Below are 23767 nucleotides of genomic sequence, written 5' to 3' on the forward strand. Positions count from 1 at the left end.
AATGCATAAGCCAGAGGAACAGAAGCTTGCTTCCAGCAAAAATATTGTCAAAACTCCAGCTCTAAAATCAGACACATTCTTGGTTACTGTTATCAGTTTGGATGTTGCACTAAAGTAAATTTTCACAAAAAAGAAATGTTAAATTTAGGCTTAGAATAAACCTTGAGCAGCAGAGAAATTCCAGGAATAGCAGCTCAGATCTCTTACAGCCAAAGCAGAACCCTGCCTATAATACAGATTGTTAATGAACATGTTAATGGTCAGCATGCATGCATGACAATGTGAAGCAGTGGGAATATTTTAAACACTGCTTGTCTAATGAGAGCACAAGTGTGTTCTAATTAATGGAGCACTCACTTCATCATTATTAGAAGCATCTGTCCTAGGATCATTTGGCAAGTGATTGAAATTCAGACTCTAGCAGCAATTATACAGTTTGTTCATGTTTTATTCCCAGAAGAAAATAAACCTGCAGTTGAATTTTGTTCCAAGTTTAACCCAGTTAGTAATTTTAGAGATGAATTTAAAGAGCATTTAAATGGCTATATAAAAAAAAAAAAATAAAATAATTTTATCTTTGTCATTTTTCTCTTTGAAAAGGTATGTGCCCATGTTTCTGCAGTATGTGCATCTATGAGCATCTGTAAACAGCATTTTAAAATTTTGCAATATGGTTGTAAAATCTATCTTAATCTGTTTTTTTCCTATGTTTTCCTACATATTTTTAATCTATATATACACACATATGTATATATGGCACTGTACTGCATTATATCCACTGACTCTATTTTCCATAGGGTGCTCACCAGACCAGCCATGGGTGACCAGTATTCCTTTACAGAGTAGTTACTCGGCATACAGTTTTTTTCTTGCTGTTCAATGCACCACCTCAGGCTGTATTTACTGAAGGATATGAGTACCTGTTTATTTTTCATACAGGATAGAATACTATTACTAGAATACAAGTGGCTCATGAAAATTAATTTGTATCCATAGCCTGGAGTGGAATTATCCCCCCCTTCCAAAGGAAAAGACAAGGTACAACCATATCAACACTGTAAGCACAAGTTAACAATCAGTGCTCATATTCTCATTGTATTTCATACATTATAGCAATTCCAAGTCTAGTAAACTATGTTGTGGACATACAAAATATTATCACTTAACTTTTGCAAATGCCTGCTCTTGATTCAGTTACAATTTTCATAGTGTATTTAAAGGTCTTAGTTCTTAACCAAGTTGGGATTTTTTATCGTCCCTAGATGAGCAGAAGGATACTTAATACAAAGGTAGCCTCCTATTAAATATCATTTCTTCAAAGTACAAAGCTGTTAAACTTTAAGAGGAAGATATCGTCTCCTTTGTTCTTTGACATTGTTTAGTCTTCAGCAAATAAGTTTCAGTTCATTTCCCCATCCCTAGTCCACTTGAAACAGATTTCCAAAATGGAAAATTGCAAACTGTTAAAGCTTAGCAAAAAACTACAAAACTACAAAAAAATATAGAAGACTGAAAGAAAAATTTTACCCTGGGAAACACTGAGCATGATGGATTATGTTATCACCTAGGCTAATAGCATGCCTATAACATTACCTTTCAAGTACCCCAAGTTACACATGTAAATAATTTAACAAGCTTGCCAGTGAATTACAGGTCTTTTTCATGGGTTTGGATGAAGAGAAGACACAGCTGCCAGAAGGCTGGAAAGTAACCTGAAAGCAGGAGTTGACTGCCAAATTGTTTTAGCAGTACTGATTAGATTCAGTTTTGGTGATGGGTCGGGGATTCTCACCATCTTACTCTTAGGACATTTGAGTCCAACACCACAACCTTTGCAAACTCATGGCATCCTTTTTCACCACCATACATCAGTATTTCTGTTTAAATTATTTCAGTAACTATAAACTCCAAATTTACTTTCCTATAGAAGAACCTTAATATTTTGCCCATTCTGGCAGGGATGATACACACTTGTAGGAAACAGAAAGCTACATAACTTAAACATTTTTAACTATTAAGCATTTCTTCACCAAAATATTCATTATTATATGTGTGTGTATATATATGCATATGAAACAGAACATAGCCCAGATCCTTCAGCTGAGCTCCCCAAATGTATGTATGAATGTATGGATGGGCTTTGCAGAGCAGGAGGAAACTTTGCAGGGAAAGGTAAAATAATCAATTCCAGGGCTTAGAGACAATTTAGAATTACTGTAGGTATTACCTGGTGTCAACCTGTAACCAAAGGCTGGTGCTACACATCTATGTAAAAGGGGGTAAGTTTAAATGTTTTATAGCAGCAGTAAATTAATGGTTAGTAAAATTACTTTTATGTGAGATGTACATCAAATAACAGGTGCTTTCCAGACAAAAAACAAACCGCCCAAGTTTAGTGAGTTTCCAGCTGAGTGATGTTTGCTTTAGTCTGTCATGGCATGACTGGGAATATTCCAGCAGAATATCTCCTGGAAGAATAATACATATTTCTGTGAAAGAGAAAAACATGTTTTATGGATATGAGGAAAGTATGCAGAACCGACCAGTATTGTTGGTTCTAAGATATAAAATAGAGAAATATGAGGGACTCAGCATTAGCTACAGTGAGTATCATCATGCCTTTGAAGCAACTGAATCCCAGAGCAGAAAAACAGTCATGCATCACGTGCCTTGGAAAGAAATTCACAGCAAAAAGCACATGCCAAGTGAAGCAACAGGTTAATTCCCTTTCCTTGCCATGTGGTTCCAAAGACAGACATCTATAGATAGAGGACTTGACCTCATTTCCCACAAAATAGAGAACACACCCATGTTTGCAAAAAGAAAGCTCAGACCACTGGGTCACAGATCAAACTTCATATATCTTCTTGTGACTGTACTATCATACATTAGAAAATCCCAAAACCTCAGAATCAGGGTGACTGCAAGTGAGAGAGTACCTGAACCTGAAAGCTCAGTATTGGGTATAGGTTGAGAATGTAGCCAGAAGGAAGCATAATTCAGGCCTCTCTATACAGAGTGAGCAGCCCCACTGTCTCATACTTACGCAGAGGAGTTTGCAGCCAGTCCATGCCCTATTTTAGGGATTAGACGTTTTCAAGGGTTGTGAAAAAAGATGTCTCTGCTCTTGAATAAGACTTTTATTGTGTACATCTCTCCGTGTTAAGCTGGGAATTCCACACAGTCAATCTGGCAAGAAGTGCAGGCTCACTACAGTGGCCTTCTACCAGGGATGGGTTGTCATAGAATCACAGACCTTTAACAGGAATTAAACAATAAACAGCAAAAAGGAGACAGGGAAACTTGATTGATCTGATCTTTACACTGTTGATGCAATATCTTCTCAAAACACAGAAACAACTAAGTACGCAGCTCACAACCTCATTTTTCTTTTGTAGGTAGCTAGATTTACTAAGACCTGCTGCAGGCTTGAAAGACTTCTCACCCTGGTTGTGAAGCTGCTTTATGCAGCTACTGGAATAATTAGGGTGCAGTTCATCAAGCAAGTTTAGACTATTTTTAAAAGCATACTAGTATTTCAGAGCAGGAGCACAGAACAATGAAATAAAACTTTACAATTAATAAAACAATTTGCAACTTTAAGTCCAGACTGGCTACCAACCTCCATAACGTGATGTACTCTAAAATCATTGAAACACATTGCAATGCATTAAATCTTGCATTTGAGAGCTTACAAGCCAGTACACATATAATGTCACATGCCAGATTCTACTGAAAGAAATAAAGACCATTATTCCACATTTTTGCTAGAGAAAACTGTGTTCAGGGTGTATTAGAAGGCAAAAAGAACCCTTGTCTCAGGATCATGGGAGAAGTATGAAACCTTAACTTTAGACTTCTTTATCAATGAATTATATGCCCAATAATCTACCGTACAGTAAAGGGGGATATAGATCTGTCACCAGTACCAGCCGTAATATTCAAAACCTTAAAAGTGAACACATTCTTGGTATTGGTGACATAGCCCCTACCCTCAGTCACACAATGAGGTCCCACCACAGAGTAGTGAGGAGTCCTCTAACCACCCATATTGCGGCTGCATCAGGATGTAGGCATCTTAACCTGCTGGCTTGCATTAGCTATCAGCAAACTTTAAAAAGCATTGATAATGACTTCTGACAACATTGATTAGATCAAAACTGGGGCCCTTCTCATGAGCATACTTCTTCCCAGTAACTGCTAAGTAGGTAGATTTTTACAGTGTGTCACACTGAGGGTATTTAATGCAAAAGGGTGGAATTAACCTGAATCATTTACAATAGGTCAGCTGAGATTTTTTTTGTGTGGAGTAGGGGATGTAGGCACAAATGAAATGAAGACCATATGCTTAAACTAAAAAAATCCCTTCCATTCTTTATTTTACAATCAGGTTGTATTTTACAGCCTTATTTAGATTTATGAATAGTCAATTCTATATTTATAACTATCATAAAAACTGAGCAGCTTATTGTTTTTGTAAACCTAACTTCAAATCTAAGCCAAGAAAAATAAAACTTAAAGCTTTCTAAAAGAGGAACATTGTTCTTACACTGACAGAACAGATAGAAAAATCAAATGTCTATAATGAACTTGGCCTTCCTGGTCAAGGGAAAGTGGTGTCATGCAAAGAGAAAACATGGATCATAGTCAAGTTTGCCACCTGACCTTCTGTCTTCAGTTTGCTACCTGACCTGAGGCTTCTAAGTCCTCATGACCTTCCTTCAGCTTAGCCCACTCCGAGGACACTAACCATAGGACACAAGTAATTATGCTGACCTCCTTCCCTCTATGTCTTTGTGGGAAAGATAATTTATCACTAGTAGCTACAATGCATTTAAGCACTTACACTCTTGGAAAACAGTCTGCTCTGTGGTTAAGCTGAAAGGCTTGAGAAAAGGGAAAGTGGATACTCTTGGTAATGCAAGTGCTAGACTGAACAGAAGTCTTAGCTAAAAGATAACAATGAACAGAAGGCTTGGTTGAAAGATAAAAATCCACTCTTTATACATACAGGTTATTTAGTACAGCATATACTTCATGTTCAAGACAGAAAGAAAATCCTTTCCTCTAATACAGTGAGGTTATCCGAAGAAATACTTCCTATATTAAAATTGACAAAAGCTACCCCAACTATAGAGTATTCAAAAGGTTAAGAAAAAAACACAGGATTGTTAAAGGTATGTCAGTCCTACAGTCAAAGTAGGACCCTGTTATGCTGGAAACAACACTAATAACTTCTCCTATAGATCGTAAAGTAACTGCACTGATGCCTACTCAGAATCCTTTGAAAGTCATGAGAAAACCCAGCAGAGATATCTGGTATAGATGGCAAATATTTATAGGAGCATAGGGATCAAAAGGTTTCCTAAAAAAAGCAGCACAGCAGATTTCTCAGTAAAACACAGGTACAAAACTAAATATGTACTATGCAAACTGTAACTAAAAAGTTAAATCTCTGAATTTTAGGGAAGGAATTTATGGACTTTTTGAAAAACCTGAAATTCAAACCTTGGCTTGAAAGATTTCCAAGTACTCTTTCCGTTTAGGCTATCTCTCTTTCCTAAACCATACATCATATATTCTAAACACTGCTATTGCATTGCAGTGAAGCTACTGCATGCTAGTGGCTTGGAAAGACAATACCACATGTCCGTCATTCTACTTTTCCCAGGAGAGATGGGGCTTACCTCTCTGACACCAACACCACTTCCTAGACCCCAAAGCTAACAATACCTGGAATCTTCTTCTGACAGTGTCTGGAAGGCTGATGGTAGGGAGAACTGCCAGGACAAAGGACTGTTAAAAAACAGGAGAGGCTGGAATTCAAAACTGAAAGTTAAATGTCCAGGCAGGGCAAGGGACTAAGGAAAGCAAAAGGATTTGGGGAAGAAAAGGAGGCAGAAAAAAAAAACCAACAAAACAAAACCAACAGGCAGTGAGTACAGGCAAAAGAGAAGGGAAGAGCAAGGAGAAAATGGAAATGCTGGAATATTTGAACTACTGGTGACCATTTTAGTGGGGAAGAGCAATAATGCGTCATCCCTTTCTTCTCAAATTCAGGTTCTGCTTACAGGCTCTCCTCTCTGTGTGGGCTGAAGAAAATGATTAGGAAAACACAAAGAAGGTACATTCCACTCCCAAGAACTTTCAAAAACCAAACCTAAACCTAACTAAGATTGGAACTGCAGGTCATCATGGAGATATGGAATCAACCAGGTTGGAAAAGACCTTCATCCAACCATTCCCCAGCACTGGCAGTCTAGATCATTCCAAGAGTCAGAAGTTGCTCAAGCTTTTGTTTAAAACTATATTAGTTTCCTTAACAGCAACAGAAAAGCATTTACAACATAAAGTAACAGCAGAAGCCTCTTTACGCGAGCCAGACAGCTCACCAGGATGTTTCCATCTCCCATTACAATTCATGTCAGAACCCGGCAATATCCCCAGCTGCAAACTGTAATAGTGATGGATGACTTATGTAGCTGACACAGAAAATCAGAGTGCACAGCTTGCCTTACTTCATCGTTCCTCAGATATTTAGCATAGCTTTCCCCTCCTCTTACAATTTGCAGAAAGGCAGATGGTTACATTTTTCCATGCTTTAATGGAAGAATAGGACTGTCAGCTGTTTGTCTCTATTTAATAGCTGTTTCAAGAGCTCTTCAGCAAAGAGAAAAGGAAAAAAAAAAGAAGAAAAAGGAAAAAAAATATCTCCTCCAAAACCAAACCACTGCAATATTTCCAAGCCAGAAGGCACATCTGATTAGGCAATTTAAATGGTGGCATGGATTTCATTCTTATGCCAGTAGATCCTCTGCCATATAAAGCTAGGTCAATCTTTCAGTAATGAGGTGACTGGTAATAGTGTTTATGTATTAAAGTCTGGACTCTAACCTCTCAACACTAGTAGGTTTTCTTGGGTGTTTTTCTATTTAAGGAAGATAACTTCATTGCTTCTTTTGACATTACTAAATGTGATTTTGAGATGAAGAATGCAAAATGGACATTTTTTAATCAGAAACACACTGCAGTAACTACATTACTATTTGGTATTCTTAAGCAGTCTACTTAGTGACAGAGCAATCACCCACCCATCAGTTGCCCATCTGCCTTGGAGCAAAATGGAGCTCTAGTGTGAATGTCATCCCATATTGCAGAAAGCTATACACAGCAGGAGCGGAAAGGCCAGAGGATTCACATCTCTAGTAAGCCAAGTCCCCAGTGGATTAAGACCTATTCTTCTCTTTAAAGTATGAATGTACATATAAATCCCAGTGTTTCCATAAAACATTTATAGTTTCAGAACAGCAGAGCAAACATGGGCCAGTTGCTGGGATTTTATTGTGTTTGCCTTCTGCAGAAATGTGAAATCTCAATCATTCTTTTACAAGAGCTTTTGCAACATGCACATGTGCCTTGCTGAATTAGCAATGGTCCTGTCTGTAAAACATATGCAATTAAATTGATGTAAGGAAAGAAAAAAGACAGCCCATTGTCCATTGTTCCTAAGAAAACAACTCATGTATCTGAGAAATGGGAGCCAAGGGATGCAGAAGACAGAAAACGTAAAGACAACCATAGGTTCACATTCTTCTGAAGAAGAAATGCTAAGGGGTTGTAAAGGCTTAGAACGTTATAACTCTTTCTCCTGTAAGGTCAACCATCACTTTAAAGCAGTGTGGAAATGCACTGGATTGTTTTATTTAACTTTTGACAGGGTTTTAAACTCCATCCCAGTAGGATTGTTATCATGGTGTACCTCTTGCCACTTGATACTCTGAAGTGATCAACACAGGGGCTAAAACTGTACTTCTGAGAAGGAAAAGAGGAATGCAGCCCATTGTATAAACACACCAAAGTTCTCTAGTATATATGTGTAATAGGTTCATGTTATCAAGGAATTAATCATAAAGGGATTTCATCAATAAACCTGCTTACCTGGATTGTTTAAAACTATTTTCTCCCAAATACACATTACACTTAATTTCCTTAAGCTTAAAAGAACAAAATATTTAGCATTTAAGCATAAACAAAACTAAGTGTTTCTACTGAAGTACAGTACAAGTTAGCTGTAATATCTGAAAAGGACAATGTTTTAAACTAAATGAAAGAAGAATTACTCAAACCTCTAAAGGAAAACCAGCTGACTGCAGTGGAAATTTAAACTAACTCCAAGAAAAGCCTGTTTTATTTTAGAGTGCAGGTGAAACAAACCCTTGACTATCTGTGCTACAAAAGGATGAACAACAGGATTGAAAGCTGTGCTGGTTGAGCTTTTAATTGCTACAGATGGCCAATAAACAATAGTAGCATACTGTAGTCTATAGAAGCATGAAAAGGGAAATTTAATGAAAAAAAACCTGTTTCCTTTCTTCGGTTTTAATTTGCTTCACCAGAGGTCACTGAAGGGCCTTCTCTGAGAATCATGAGATGTGTATTTCTAGCAATTTCAAAGCCAGAATTGGTGTCATTTTCCCATTGTCAGTCATCATCCAAGATATATTGGGCTGTTTTCCTATGCAGAAATCTTCCTCCCCCTCCCCTGCTTTTCTGTGTGTGTTTCATTGCTGTTCCACCTGCTCACTGCAGCTTTTGCAACATCTTCTCTGCAAGTTCAGGACCCTGCACCCAGGAGAGCAGGGTACCAACCCACCAACAGGTACTGCAGATTCCCCACAGGAGCTGCAAGGAAAGGAAAGAGATCAGTATTCTTCCCCTGGCCCAAATCTCCTAGTTCTTTCCCACCACAGACAAAACTAGCACCATGTTCATACATTTCTTTAGGCCAAACACCATGGTCAGAGCGCCGGATGTCAGGGCCCAGTCACATTTGTTTCCATTTCTCACTATTGGCCACTGCTGAAGCTTTTTACTAGTGGTTGAACAGTGGATGTGACAATTGTGCATCACTCCTACAGCAGCCTTGGCGGCTATTGGTGTGGGTGCACTGCTGGGGCATCCGTCACATGCAGAGTAGAGTCACCATGAGAGTGACCCCAACAAAACACACCACCTTTTCTTCCCACATCTCTCTAAGATTTTGAAAAATCCTCCTACAGAAGATCAGAGGGGTCAAAAGGCATACATTCATACATTCCTGCATGGAGCTGAACTCACTCTAAGCCTAGTCCTCCCATTCCTCTGCAGTGACTCTGACTTTCACCCTTTGCTCTCAGCTACACCACTGGGAGTCCTGCCCCATGCCAAGTGTTTCCTTATCCCTCCTTTTCACGTGGCCCACCACACCAGGTGACTGTTTGAGTTTTGCAAATGTGGTTCCCAGATCTGTCACCCATGTGCATATATTTCCCACTAACAGATCTTCACTCTGCTCTGTCAAAGAAGGGAGCAGGATGAGGACACTGGTGCTGTTGGTGCTTTTGTGTGGACTGTGTCTGTCTCTCCATGCTAATCGGTACAGCCAGCCCATGTGTGTGTAAGTATGTGCGCTATACGGGTGCTTGTCTGTGTTTATGATGGGAATACAGGCTCAGCCTCACTACTGAGGCTTTGAGCTGCAGCAGCCTCCCCTCTATCAAACTACCACATTCAGACCCCCATAACAGAACCCTCTCATTTGTTTTTCAGAATGTGCCAAAAGCCTTTCCTTGGTTTCTTGCTTTGGGAATTTGTATATGACCAATAGCAACAGTGCTCTGGAGAGGAAGAAAATTTACTTTTCTTGATGAGTTACACACTGAGACACTGGGGCTGAAATTCTTCTGGGACAGCCCTAAGAAAGGCCCTCATAGGGTGTCACCTTCCTCTGACAGGTACCTTCTTCTGAGTCCTTAATATGAGTTCCTGCCTGCCTTTAGCCCCTGTGTTCTTCCAAACTTACAGGGATGGGATGATGGCTCCTGAGATGAGCCTGGGAGTAGCTGGGGCTCAGGATATTTGGGTTTCCCATTCCATTGTCTCTCTGTGCTCCCCTGTGTGTGTAGATGAGCTTTGTATCGCAAAACCTAACAGTGATACCTATGAATTCCAGTCCTTGGAGATAGTGGACAAAATGTCTTCAAGTCTTCCAAAGTGTTGCAGAACTTCTCAATCCCTCTGATGCTTAGAGGGTTATACATGGAAATCCCTGCATTCTGAGTTTCAAAAGAATAAATATGACCCTTTATTATCCAAGCAAAAATTTCATTGTTTGATTTATTACTGTCTGAATTTTAATTGATACCAGAACAGGTTTTTAGCCAAAGTGGTATTCGGCAGCGCTGAAGAATGCTGAGGCAGAACAGCAATGTCTGCTCCAAGCCTTTGGCCTCTGGGGAAATGCTGGTAAATTTAAAAGTCAGCCTTTATTTTCCATTAACTAGCTGTAGGGACATGGATCATATTTTAAGGGGTTTTGCTTTTTGGGCGTTTTAGCAGAGATGGATGGATTAGCTCTTCCCTGCTCCTTCAGAAAAGCTGTTTTTTTTTCTATTGTCAAACAAGAATAGAATTATTTGAACAGAAATAGTTTGAAAAAGAAAAAAATACACCAAGAACTAAAGGACTGTGTGTTGTCCAGTCACGTTTCCTTAGTTTTGTCTACATCTTAATTGACAGCAAGAAAAAATAAAAGAACATCTGTATTCTCCAGTGCATTCTGCGTACTTCATATATTTTTAACTGCTCTGCTTCCTAAAGTATTTCTAAAAAAGAAATCAATTAATCACACACAGTAAAGAACACTTAAAACTTTTAAATAAAATTTATTTTGAAAACAAATGGGTAAAAATGCTACAAGTTTTTGTACATACACATTGGTTAGAATACTTTCCTTGCCCCAAATTCATGCAGGTTAGGAACCAATCTTAGTTCTAAATGGTTTCAGAAAATCATCATGTTGCTTTTACAAAAGAATTTATGCTACCGAACATCAGGGACATTACTGACAAAAAGTAGGCTAGTATTTTGCCTCTTCCCCTCTCAGGATTTCCTTTGCACAAGTTCCAGGAGGTCAGAGCATTGTTAAATCCAGAGAGCCCATCTTCTGCATTGGGTTCCAGCTTTTGCCTGGACTGCAGAGATCCATCTTTCCCTCTCCCTTTTTTCCTGTACATTTTATTTCTTACCCTGATTTTCAGTTTTCTTGCAAAACATGAGAAAAAAGCCCAAACTTATCTACCTACTTTGCTCTTCTGATCTTCCTTGAAACAGAACAGAAGGTCTCACAAAATGCTCAAGTGACTATTCCTGAACCAGAAATGAAGGATCCCAGGCTTTTGTGAGAGCATGTCACAGTTACAACCCACTCCTGGTTCACACCACAGGCTTCTCAGGCTCTCTGTACTACACATGGAAAACATGCTGCTCATCAAACCCTGTCTCCAGGGCCCTTCTGCTGCTTTGCCCCAAATATGAATCTGCCTGCATCACTTCTGGTTCCTGCAAACTCTAGGCTCAACCTCTTGCCGCAAGCAGAAGCCAGCCAGTCATCATAGCCTAGCTAGTGGGAGCTGGGGGCTTCTACTGCCAGGGCTGCAGTCAAGAACCAAATGGCATCACGCTGCAGAGGCTGCCTTCAGCTGCACCATCTCTAAACTGGCCATGAACCTTGTCAGCTCCACATCCCAAGAGGGGGTGGCCCTTACAACCCCTCACAGTGAGCAAGTTCTAATGAGCACTACACATTAAAACTACCAGGAACAGAAGTCAGAGTATCTGGCTAATGAACAGAACAATGTTTTCTGGTCCCTGAGAATGAGCCATCCAGTTACTTCAGCCTCTGAATCCCTGCCAGTATTCTGTGATCTAAAGACTGGCAGCTAAACAGCACAGTAACCCTAATTAAATTTAGGCTAGAGCCTCACAAGCTTCTTTTTATAACCCTTCCTTTAAATACAACAAATGGACCATGTTGTTAAACAGCTTCTCACTTCCACTACAACCAAAGAAACTTACAGTAACTTCCTTTGTTCATTTCTCCATATCAGCTAATAAAACTTTGAAGAAGCGATTTTCCTCTCCCACAGTACTAAAGCCAGCTACTTCCAGGTTAATGCTATCTCTAAGGCATACTTAAAAGGAAAAGCTGTTACTTTGTCTAGGAACAAAGCAAAAGCATGGCAAGGCTAAAGCTGAATAATGAGGTCACTGTGGTTTCCATTTCATCCATTGATTACTTACGCAGAGGCTGCTTTTCTGGACTGTAATGAGTTTTCATGCTAGCTCCTGCCCATGAGATAACATGTTGGACTGACATGAGACAGGGAAAACATACTTTCCCACTCAAATATTTCAATATAGCAGTTAGATTTGCCAAATCTAGTGTCTCCTTGTTGAATGAACATTTAGCATGAGGTGAACAGTGGTGTGGTCCTTTCAGTATTCTGTACACTAATCTTTGTGGTAATAGTGACCAAGCTGGCAGCTTCATCATTTCCGAACCTCCACCAGAACAAGGCAACTCTTAAAATAATTAAACAACAAAAAGACACCCCCCCCCCAAAAAAAAAAACAAACCAGCAAACAATGCATACCCTCATTTAAGCCTCTGATAGCCATTAGAAGATTAGAAGAATCTCATTGCCAAATATCACTATTAGGACAGTGAACAAACTGTGTCTTCAAGTACAAACTCCCAGACACAAGAACAGAAGTCACTGTATTCAAATTCAGAAGTCCTACAGATCTTGGACTTCTGCCCACATGTACAGGATTTTTAAAATTGCCACAGATGTTACAGATTTGTTTGGGCAGTATCAGGATTTTTAGCCCTGAATTAGCAAAGAGAACTTCCTTCTGCAAGCCATTTCAAAGTAGGCCAGACCATCAACTGAACAGATTCATGACAGTCTGAAAAGGGCCAACTGCAAAGACGATGTTCTTTTCATCACAAAGTATGCTGCTATGGATGATTCCAAAATCTAACATACTTTAATACAGGTCAAATATAAATCAACAACCCCTCTGTATTCAGTCTGTCAAGAAAGTAAAATGGAGCGTAATGTTTCATTCTAGCACTTTACCCACCCTTTCTGCCTGTTTAGAAAACCAGTGATAAAATGCTGCTGACACTGGAGCAGCCATTGCAATATTAGTCACAAAAATAAGCTTTCCATTACCAGTTTCTGCAGAGCAATACTGGCATCCAGTGGCCAGTTAAGTAAACCCTTAGTGGCTGCATTCGGCAGAGATGGTTTGTCTTCATACCTAAGATGTACCTACAATCCCAAACCAGATACAGTAGGGCCATTCAGTTTCTCATGACTGCCTATTGACTCCATTCTTTGTTGATCAAACCTAGCTATCAACAGGTTTTAAGAAAATCATTATACTGAGCTGTACATTTTGTGCATGTTGGGCAATCACAACAGAAAATTTCCAGTCTTTCAAACACCAATGGGATTAGTTTGTGCTTTTGGGCTTCGTTTTACTATTGCACTGCATACGGCAGGGAGTCTTTTGACAACTGTGATGACTACCATTACACTTTCTAAGCTTTTTGCACCCTCGAACTGAAATAAAATTAACATGTATCAAAACAGTATTGTACAGTGTGGCACCTACATCACTTAAATTTTTATTGGCAATCACTAGACTAAAAGAAGCAACAGAATGCTCTAGCTGCATGATTTAAGTACTAAAAAATTAGAAACCACAAGTTAGCCAAGCATCAACTATATCCTGAGGGAAGACCATTGAAATAGAGAAGTTCAGAGACCAGAACAGACATTCCCTGTCAACTCTCTGTAAGCTGCTGGTACTCTGCAAAGCCGAGTTCCTACAGACTCATCAGCTGAATAATAGCACTATATGTGAGCAACTACCCATATCCAAAGGTCAGCTCATACTAATTCCTACAGTGTAAAGGTACAGCTAATTTTAGTATCTGAGGTCTCATTAAACCTGAGGTGGCTTTCTAGGATGACAACTTCCCTGCCATAGGAGCATGGATAATCCAATTGGAATTGAGCCTTACCTAGCACTGATGATCCCAGATGGATTAGCCCTTTCAAAACCTGGTAGGTGACTTTATCCCATTCTGGTGCTCTGGGAGCACTCATCATACCAGATGCAGTTCAGTATCGATACCCACACTCACCCTTTAGCTAACACTGGATTCAACCTGCGAGTCAGCCCCACATCCCCAGGGACTGTGAAGCCACCAAGCTCAGTTTGTTCTGCAGATCTCAGAATGGACACAGCCAGGCCCCACTTTTGTACTGCAGCACCCATGTTACTTGGGCTTTCCCACACTGGGGGATTTTTCAGCATCACACAATCTTCAGCAAATAAGAGTCGATTATAATTAAAGAAAGAAGCTTGACTATATGAAAGTGGTACCAAGTTAAGAATTAAACACAGACAAGTGTTATAGGACTATATCAGGAGACAAACACATATAAAAACTCTTGCCAAACTCCAGGCTAGGAAATACCCAGGGAACACAAACTTCCGGATTTAATGAAGGTGACAGGAACGCCCGCAGAAGATAGATAGGGGTGGCAAACCCCATCTCCATCACAGGGACTGCCTCCTTGGCAGCTCCCATCTGTCAGATCTGTAGAAGCTTTCTGAAACAGAAGCTTGCAAGGCTGAACATACAAGCAAATATTCATTTTTCTGTTTTTTAACACTTGCAGAATTTCAGTTTCACACTTCTCCCCCACGCCCCACCAAAAATTGAAGACAAACACCCAAAACAGAAGGAGTTTCAAAATATGTCAAGGAAAAAATTGTTACAAGAAGGTTGGCAATGTTTTTTCACATACAATTGCTATATAGAGCATAGTGCGTTTAAGGACTTATCTACTTCTCTGACCCAGAAACAAGAGTTCTGTATATCTCTACATAAGATGCAAGCACAAAAAAATAATGGTGACAGCAAAACTAAGTATCTTTGGTGAATTCAATAGAATCATAGAATCATTGAGTATCTCAAGTTGGAAGGGATCATCAAGTTCAACTCCCTGCTTCTCACAGGACTACCTAAAACTAAACCATATGACTAAGAATGTCATCCATCTCATTTGATATCAATGCAAGTCAAGAGAACTCACAACAGAAGTCATGCTTTCCCAAACTAAAGTGTGGCAGCTCAGCCAACAAGGCTGAGCAGTTTCTCAAAGAGCACAGAATGCCGATGTCGCAGGAGCAAACAGCAGGGTAACTAAAGTATTCTTGACATATGTGAAAGCAAAATAAATCACCTGAAACCTCCCCTAGGAAGGCAAATAAAAACATCAGAATTATATGCTGTTCCTAATGGTTAAACAAATAGCTTCTGACTCTTAGAATCCTATGCTAGCTCTTCTTGTCTTGTAGTAACTATTTAATATAGCTCTGTGTCACTTGTATTGACCCACAACTTCTGCTGCTAATTAAGCTAAGGAAACATCAGAACAACACCCTGAGGCTGAAGATTGTATGTGCTGCTGTCACCTGTGTTAAAGTGGAAAAGAAGCACAGGTTCCGGTAGTTCTTCTAATGGCAGTGACAGATACCATGACAGATCCAGTTGGCCTCATTCAAAAGAAGTACATCTCCAGCTTTTTTGCCCTAGCCTTGAAGAGTACAAGCACATTATTTCATACTTAATGCTTACAGAGATCTTCTTCCCAGCATATACTCTGGTAGCAGTAGCTTTGTAGCTTTGCTTCCCTGTAAATTCCATTTTTGGTGTATAATACCTAAATCCCACACTGTGACATGATATACACTTTGGCTAAATTATCTTATTATTTGTCAACAAACCCTGCAGAGCTCCTGCTGGCATGAATTTACAAGCAGACCGACATCACATTTTCAACTTATTGTAACTTCATGGTAGGTTGATTCCATCTGCTCCATGACACGCTCTTAGTTTACCTTTGTTCACAGAAGTTAGAAATTGAAGAGATAGACTGGTTCACTTGTTGCAGTTCAGGACAGAATTATTCGCCATACTCATATTCAAGAACAGGTTCTTTTGGTTGTTCTTTAAAGAAATAACAAACAAACAAAACCCCAAACAACAACAACAAAAAAAATAGAAAACCAAACCACCAAGAACATTTTAAGCTGATCAGTAAAGTGCTTATAAACTTGCTATTTGTCCTAAATCAATGCATCTTCTTGGAAGTATTCATAAGGCTGACAAATGCCAGCATAAGGCCAGCTAGTGTAGTTCAGTGATTTCCTTTCTGAGGAACAACTTTAGTAAGCCACAGTGACATAGCCTATAATAAAAAGTTGCTTGGTTTTCTTCCTTGAAGTGTTGGATCCCCCACATTTTCCTAGTATGTTACAGAAGCAAGTCAGTCTGGAAGCCTTCTCAAACTTTGATGCAAACATGGCATGCAGCAGCTATTAAAGTCAACTGAAGTAAATTGTAATTACCCATCAACAATGACATGCTCAGTCCTCAAAACCTTTCTATAGTACACTTCAAGAGCCATATCCAGAATAACAGCTTTAAAACTTAACATTACAACTGTTAAGTCTCTCTGACCCTGTTTTGAATCCAAAAGCAGGGATAAATACACCTAGTATACGCTACTGAAATTTTATGGAATATCAAGTTGCATCAGACACCCTTCTAAGCCAAACCAAACTAAACTACACTCTAACACTTCGGGACTGTGCTGCTCCTACTGCAATTGAGAGGCTCCCCACATAGTCTTTTTCCAGACAGGACAGTGTGTGACATTTCCCCAAGGCACATTTTCCAAAAACCACACAGAACATCCCCTCTTTGACACTCATGCCATACTATGCAGAGAAACACACGGAAGTGTCTTACATATTCTTTTTCTGCTTCACACTTGCAATTGCAAAGGACCAAAGCAGCTTTTAACTGTTTGGTCAGTTACTTAAATACTCCGTGTAACTGCCGAGCAGTTTAAAAACAGACAAAAAAAACACACACAAAAAACCCATGAAAAACGTCATCAGTGTGCAATGTTCTTCTTATACACAAAGCTTATACACAGCTTATACACAAAGTGTCTATAACTGCTCATGATGCCAAAGCTACGCTTTTCCAGTTTAATATTTTCACCCAAAAAGCTTCAGAGTTTTCCCCTTCTGCCAGACACCTCTTCCTAGTAGAAATGACAGCCCAGTAATTAGTGCTACATCTGTTGCTGTTCTTCAGCAGGGTATCACAGAATGGTTGAAGCTGCAAGGGACCACAAGTGGTCATCTATTCCAACCTCCCTGCTGAAGCAGGGTGACCAAGAGCACATTACTCAGGATTGTGTCCAGACAGCTCTTGAGTTGTGGAATCTGGGGAAGGAAACACCACAACTTCTCAAAGCAATTTATTCCAATGCTTAGCCACCTTCACAGGAAATTCTTCCTCATGTTCAGTTGGAATTTCCTGTGGTTTAATTTGTGCCTCTCATCCTATTGCCTGGCACCACCAATAGGAGTCTGGCCAACTCTGCCAGAATTCTAGCAGAAGCTGGCATAAATATGTGCTGACAGGAGGATCCTAAACCTTTTGAATTGGTGCAATCATACTTTACAGTGATTCAGAGAAAAGTTGTGGCATAGATCTAACAAGAGTAAATCATGCCTGACCAATTTTTCTGCCTTCCAGGAGGCAGCAAACAACTCTGTGGACAAGTGGAGAGTAGTGAATGTTGTATACCTCGACTTCAGCATGGTCTTTACCATGATCTCCCAGTAACTTGGGAGGTAGTTTGGGGAGATACAGACTCCATCAACTAGCAACAGAGTGGTGGCTGAAAAACTTCACTTCATATAAAGGTTGGTAGCTTCAAGGCTTCAGGGTTGTTTTGTTCCAATTTACGGCTTTTATTTAGCCTAATGTTTTTCTTTTATTAAAATGTGTTTTTCAACAACCAGTAACAGCCCATCTCAGTTCCATTTTGCAGAAGAAAGCCATTTGTTGAACTATTTATGATGAAAGTGAATAGCAATAAGTACTTTAAAAATAAAAAATATGAACCCATCTTTAACAAAAGAATAGAATTTCAATTTTCCCCCAGTTCCCATAACCATTTTAAAGCAACTGCTTTAAAACTACAGAACAACCAGTAAACAGCTTCTTTATTAATTTCTCATATTAATGTCTATTATGTTATGCAAGAACATCATCCAATTTTTACAATATAGACAGTAAATATGGAGCTTCCTATAGCTTTTATTCCTGTTTCCCAGTAACAGATTGTGTGAAGCAAACACTATGGAGTTGCATTAGGTTGGCTATTTTGTTCAGTCTCCTTGCTCCAATCACAAGCACTTGTTAGCAATGCAGATGTTAAAACTCCAGGAATAATTTAATCAGTTCTACACTGAAATGTCAAACTTCTTTAACAGAGAAGAGGGAGGAAGTGCAGAGAGGAAAACAAATGGTCTTGTGTTGGCCTTTGCTTTCTCTTCCTTTCTCCTTAATGAGCTCTATTCCAACAGATGAATGGATTTATCAAGTACAGTAAATATTCTCTCCAGATGTTTCAAGTAGCAATTTTACTTTCTTGTGCTCTCCAAAAAAAAGTAAATTAACATTTCAATTTTATGCAAATCAGCTGATGAAATGTGATCTCATTCCTAAAAGGTTTGTACTGATAAGACCAACCAATTTCTGTCATTTCACCATCATAAAACACCATAAGCAAATTGTTAGCAAAACAAACGTACCTTAGAGCTGCTGAGAAGTTAGAATCTCTTCATATATTCTCCAAAATGACACAACAGATACAAATTTAATTTTATTATGGTGAGCAACTTTCCTATTTCAAAATTCACCTTGCAGAATGAGGGATGAGAGACTTAAAAACAAGCCTGAAATACATGGGAACTTCACATTACATCCCTAAATGCTTATATAAGGTCTGCCATTTAAGTGATATTCAGCTTTGCAGGATCCTTCTTTCCTTTCTCATCTTCAGTAAGGATGTTATGATAGTCATACACAGTAGCCCTATACAAAGCCACAAACATCTGTTCTCAACTGTGAGCTCACTGACTGTTGACAGGAAGCTGTGACAGCAGACAGGATACTCCTGCCCTGGTTCTTGGTATCCTTCCAGGTATTTCCACAAAGAGCCCTGCCAGCTCTGTGGCTCCAACAGTTGAGGTCACAGTAATGAATGAGTCACATGTCGTACACTGCTGATCATAAGCCACCATTATTTTCTTAAAATAATAAAATACTAATAAAAAATCATTTTGCTATATTGGTTTGCACAAGATATTTAGTCATCTAGGTGCTTCTGGACTCATACTACTAACTTTTTCAGCTACATTTCTCACACCGTTAATACCCGTAACAGTAGAATTCACAGTAATAGGGATGCAATCGCTCTTGGGAGTCTCAGTCTGTGCTGGATCAAGCTAGTTCTGCTAGAACAGATTATGTAGTTCTTTTTATCTGCCCTAGTATCAAAGAGCTAGATAGAGAATGTAAGAATGGATTTCCTATAGACACTGCTATCACCAACAAGACAGTTGGCATTTTCCTGCAGCACTTCAGTTGTGTATTTCCTCTGTAGACTTCCCAGCTTCCTGCTATGCTATGCTTATTCATTTTTTTCAGTCAATACATATCTCTATATAAGTTGATCAGAGTCCACATGAAAAACTGATCTCAAAAGTTTTTTCTGTGATACAATGTGCTCAGAAGGCAGAAAACCAGCAGAGATCATTAACCCACTGGTAAGGGCAGGTTCACTCTTTAAGTGCAATTATTACAGGAAGAATTTGCAAGCATTGCACAGAAACAAGAGCAACTCAGTTTCGTCTGTACCGTTCCACAAGTCATGGCACTTCCAGCAGACCACATTTTGCTCTGCCTTTCACATTATTAGACCAAAACAGGAACTAATATGCAATACCCACATCATTGAGCTGAACAGCTTTCAAAATGCCACCAGGATGCCCAGCAGCAGAAGAAATCAGGCTGCTTGTTTTCAGTGAAGAGCGCCACCACCTCCCACAACAGAGTTTTAATCTTACCTCTTTGGAAAACAGTTTCCTTCTAAGAACATTATAATGTTATGCATAAGAGTAAAGACCAGATTACAAGTCCAGCTATGTAAAGCATACCCAGTCATATAAATTATGAAGCACCATAGCACCAAGTGTTTCCCTTTAAATAAATGATCTCAGCTTGTGACTGGGACTGTAATTGATTTTTTCTCTTCCAACAGTTAGAAAAATTTACCTAGCATTGGGCTCCCTCTGTGTAGCCTCCAAAATACTTAGTGGAGTGTTTTGATTGAAGTCTTTCTTAAGCTTCTTTTATTAGTATTTACCACACCCTCATAGATACTTAACTGTTGCAAAAAGCAGCATTACATAGACTGGCAGGGTCTCCCCTCTTTCAGACCAGCAGAGTTGGTGGCAGATGCATGCTTTTCAGAACTCACAAGAAGATCTCATGCCCAAGAAGGGAAAAAACATTTTCCAACATAAGGCTTGTAAATTTTTCCATATGCTGGCTTCAGAAAGAGCTTGCAAAGAGTTCCTCAGATTCAATAAGGGCATAGGTTTTTATCCAAGAAAGACTGTGTCAGTTAGGTGCTACCACACACTGCTGTACTTACATAGCACTACTTGTACCGGTATGTCATGCCACCTCCGAGAAAGCCCGGACTCAACGAACCAAAGCCAAGCCGTTTTTCAGGGCTTTTCTTTGCTTGTTTGTTTTTCAACAACAGTTGCATCTTTGTAAAACTGCAGTGGCAGCTGTTTGCGAGGTAGTGACTAATTGAGCACGCTGTTGTTTAAGCAGCTCAGAGCTGGTAACTCAGAGCAACCTCAACAATTACTTATGGTTGCAATAGGCAAGATTACACTTTTCTTTTCATGGAAAAGTTTAATATCTTTTCATTTTACATTGTATGCTGGTAGCCTGATCTGAATTCACCCTGCTCTAGGCAGGAGGTTGGACCAGGTGACCTCCAGGGATTGCATTCAAGGCAAAAAAATTCTGGGATTCTATGTGGGAGAAAGCAGCCAAACCTGTAATTTTATTACAAGTTTTGTAGCACAAGATAATATATTTGCCACATGGGTTATTACGTGACTGCCTGCTTCTAAACTTTTCTGGCATTGTTTCTGCTGTAGACTGAAGTGTTCAGGAACACAGTTTAGGTCTATGTGCACTGCAGCAAGCGCATCTTGTGAGATATACTTGAGAGACTTTTAATATGCTTAGTCCCACTAGAGTTTAAAAGATAACTGAAGTTATGGTGAGTTCAGCATGGACTACATCAGCTTTTGTTGGATGACAAACTACAACAATAAAAGGGAGCAAAGAGATCTCACTGTGTGCTTATGAATTCTAGTGAGCTTTAGTACAGATCAAGTAGATTATATTTCTGTTTAAAGACAGGTTTTAATTTTCCAGTTTTACTTTCCATAGCATAGCATGTCCCATCAGTTCTTCCACACAAACACAAAGAGGGATTTCTCTACATAGAATATTCTAGTTGCCAGCTCTCCTGCCTGGACTCTCCTGCTGGACTGTTTGTAGGTAAACCACTAAACTGAGAAAGAATTATAGCAAGAAGCTGTGGGAATACATAAAGCTTATAGTTTCAAGTGGTTTCAGTGTTTTACGATGCAAGTTAATATGTTTGCTCTCTCTTGCTACTTTTTTTCCTATTATCCAAACAGGGGAAGGCAAAAAGAAAAAAAAAAAAAAAAGGTTCAGATTTTTCTTAGTGGTTATTTGCTCAAAATAATGTTTTAGCAACGAAAAGCTGCCAAGATGTCAATAGCCTGCTTTTTATTACGCAAACCATAATATGGAAAATAAGTAGTTTCCTGTTCATTGGTTCTTGACACAGACTACAGGAAGTCTGTTGCGCAGTTCAGCAGTCCTGAAATATCTTGCATAGCCACCTGAGAGGCTGAGAAATGCTTCATGAAAGCCTTGATCAGAGGAGGCTGTTCTCCTAGACATTCTACTAGCAGAAGCTCTTCCTGCAGCAATGCAAGACCCCTAGAAATAGGATCCATTAGAGGCTAACTGAGAGCAGGAACCTCTCCATTATTCTATCTAGATTTCTTCTATAGTTGATGTTTTTAAGGCTACTTTAACCCTAGATGGTAACCCATGTCCTACTGTCCTCCCACAGCTTACACTCATGTTGCAGCACCAGCACAACTCCATTCACAGCAATGTTGACTTTAATTCCTACTTAAAAAATAAAATAAAATAAAATAAAATAAAAATTAAATAAAATCTTAAAGATAGCAAAATGGACCTTCACAAACCTCTATTCACCACCCCAGTTCCCACATTTGGAAATACACTGCAGCATGTAGAGATTTGCCTTCAGATCAGATGCCAATTTTGAAGACAGGGTTTCAATGCTGGCTACCTACATTGCCTTACACTACCAGTTTTATTGCTATTGCACCTCAGCCAGCACAATTATGCTAAGACATGATGTCAACCATCTCACTGACAGAGCTTCAGTCCATCTATCACATTACTTCTTGGAACTCTACTGATGTAAGTCCAGTGGGGTGAGCAAGCTTGGAGAAAATATGGCCAAAGCTGCAAGCAACCAATATCCTCAAGGTTTACAAATCATAATAGACTAAGATCATCAATCTTTTCTATATTTTGTCCTTGCAGCTGCCCAGCTGTTCCACAGGTAATTTTTTACTTCTCAGAACAGGTGGAATTACTTTTTGCTGTAACTGTCACAGCTGGATGGCTGGTCCACTTGACATTGCAAATCAGAAAATTGGGAATTTTTTATTAATGCACTCCCTGTTTGGTGGCTAAACAAGGCACAAACTTTGCCCTTCTTATTCAGCTGTATGGCAATGAAAAGAACAAGCCATTGACTCTCAGGCCACCTTGCCAAGCATTCAAAACAGCACCCCTGATATGGTAAAAGTTACTTATGAAATTCAAATAAGATGCAAAAACCTAAATACTTGTCCTGACAGCAGAAGTTCAGTTTAGAACATCTAACAAAATCTAACCTGGGAAATTTATTTCTATAAAGATTTCTTCCCTTCAAATACAAGGGTTTCAGAAATAGAATTGCATGAACATTTCAGATTTCCCTAATGGGAAAATTGACACAGTATAGAGGAGTATACTAACTAAATACAAATTGAGTAAGAGGAACATTTACATTGCATAGAAATAGCATATTACCATATGAACAAAGCAACACAGAATGGAGAACAGTCATGTTGAAACAAGACAACAAAGCTGAATTTCACATTTAGCCGCTGTTTGCTGGGACACCTCAAGTACTCACAGAATGCTGCAATAGTACTAGGACATTTAATTAGCTCTCTTCATATCATTACAGTTCTGAAAAAGTAGGGAAAATACAGAAATGGCAATACTGGAGGAGACATAACAAGTTACAGAGAGATCTTTTAACTCTGAGGTTTCCATTTGAAATGGCACTTAGCTCAGTCACCAAGCACTACACAATGACAGCCTGAATCCTTTCCTTAGATTTGTGTCTATCCAAGACACTCATTATGGTATTCATCCCACTCAGACATATGCTCATTAATCAGATGCTTTAGGTAAACAGCATCTGATCAGATACAGTGTTTGAACCACCCACACATAGCCTTCCACGGGAGACTCAATTACAAAAAAAAAATAAAATTATATAAGCAGAACAAAAGCTTCTATGGAAGACAAGCAAAGAGCTGAACAAGACATTAGAGTCCTGCCACACCAACATCCAGCTTATGTTACTGTAGCAAGATGGCCATGAAGGCAAAGTAGGGGAAGAAATTAAACATTTCTGTGTGGTAGGAAAACACTTGTCTACCATCAAATTCAGCAGAAGCAAGTCCATCAGCCAGTTTCAGTTGTCAATAATATAAAACC

This window comes from Pezoporus wallicus, unplaced genomic scaffold (assembly GCF_028554395.1).
Source record: "Pezoporus wallicus isolate ANWC-B61680 ecotype Strahan unplaced genomic scaffold, APGP_CSIRO_Pwel_v1 contig_6658, whole genome shotgun sequence".
NCBI classification, from domain to species: domain Eukaryota; kingdom Metazoa; phylum Chordata; class Aves; order Psittaciformes; family Psittacidae; genus Pezoporus; species Pezoporus wallicus.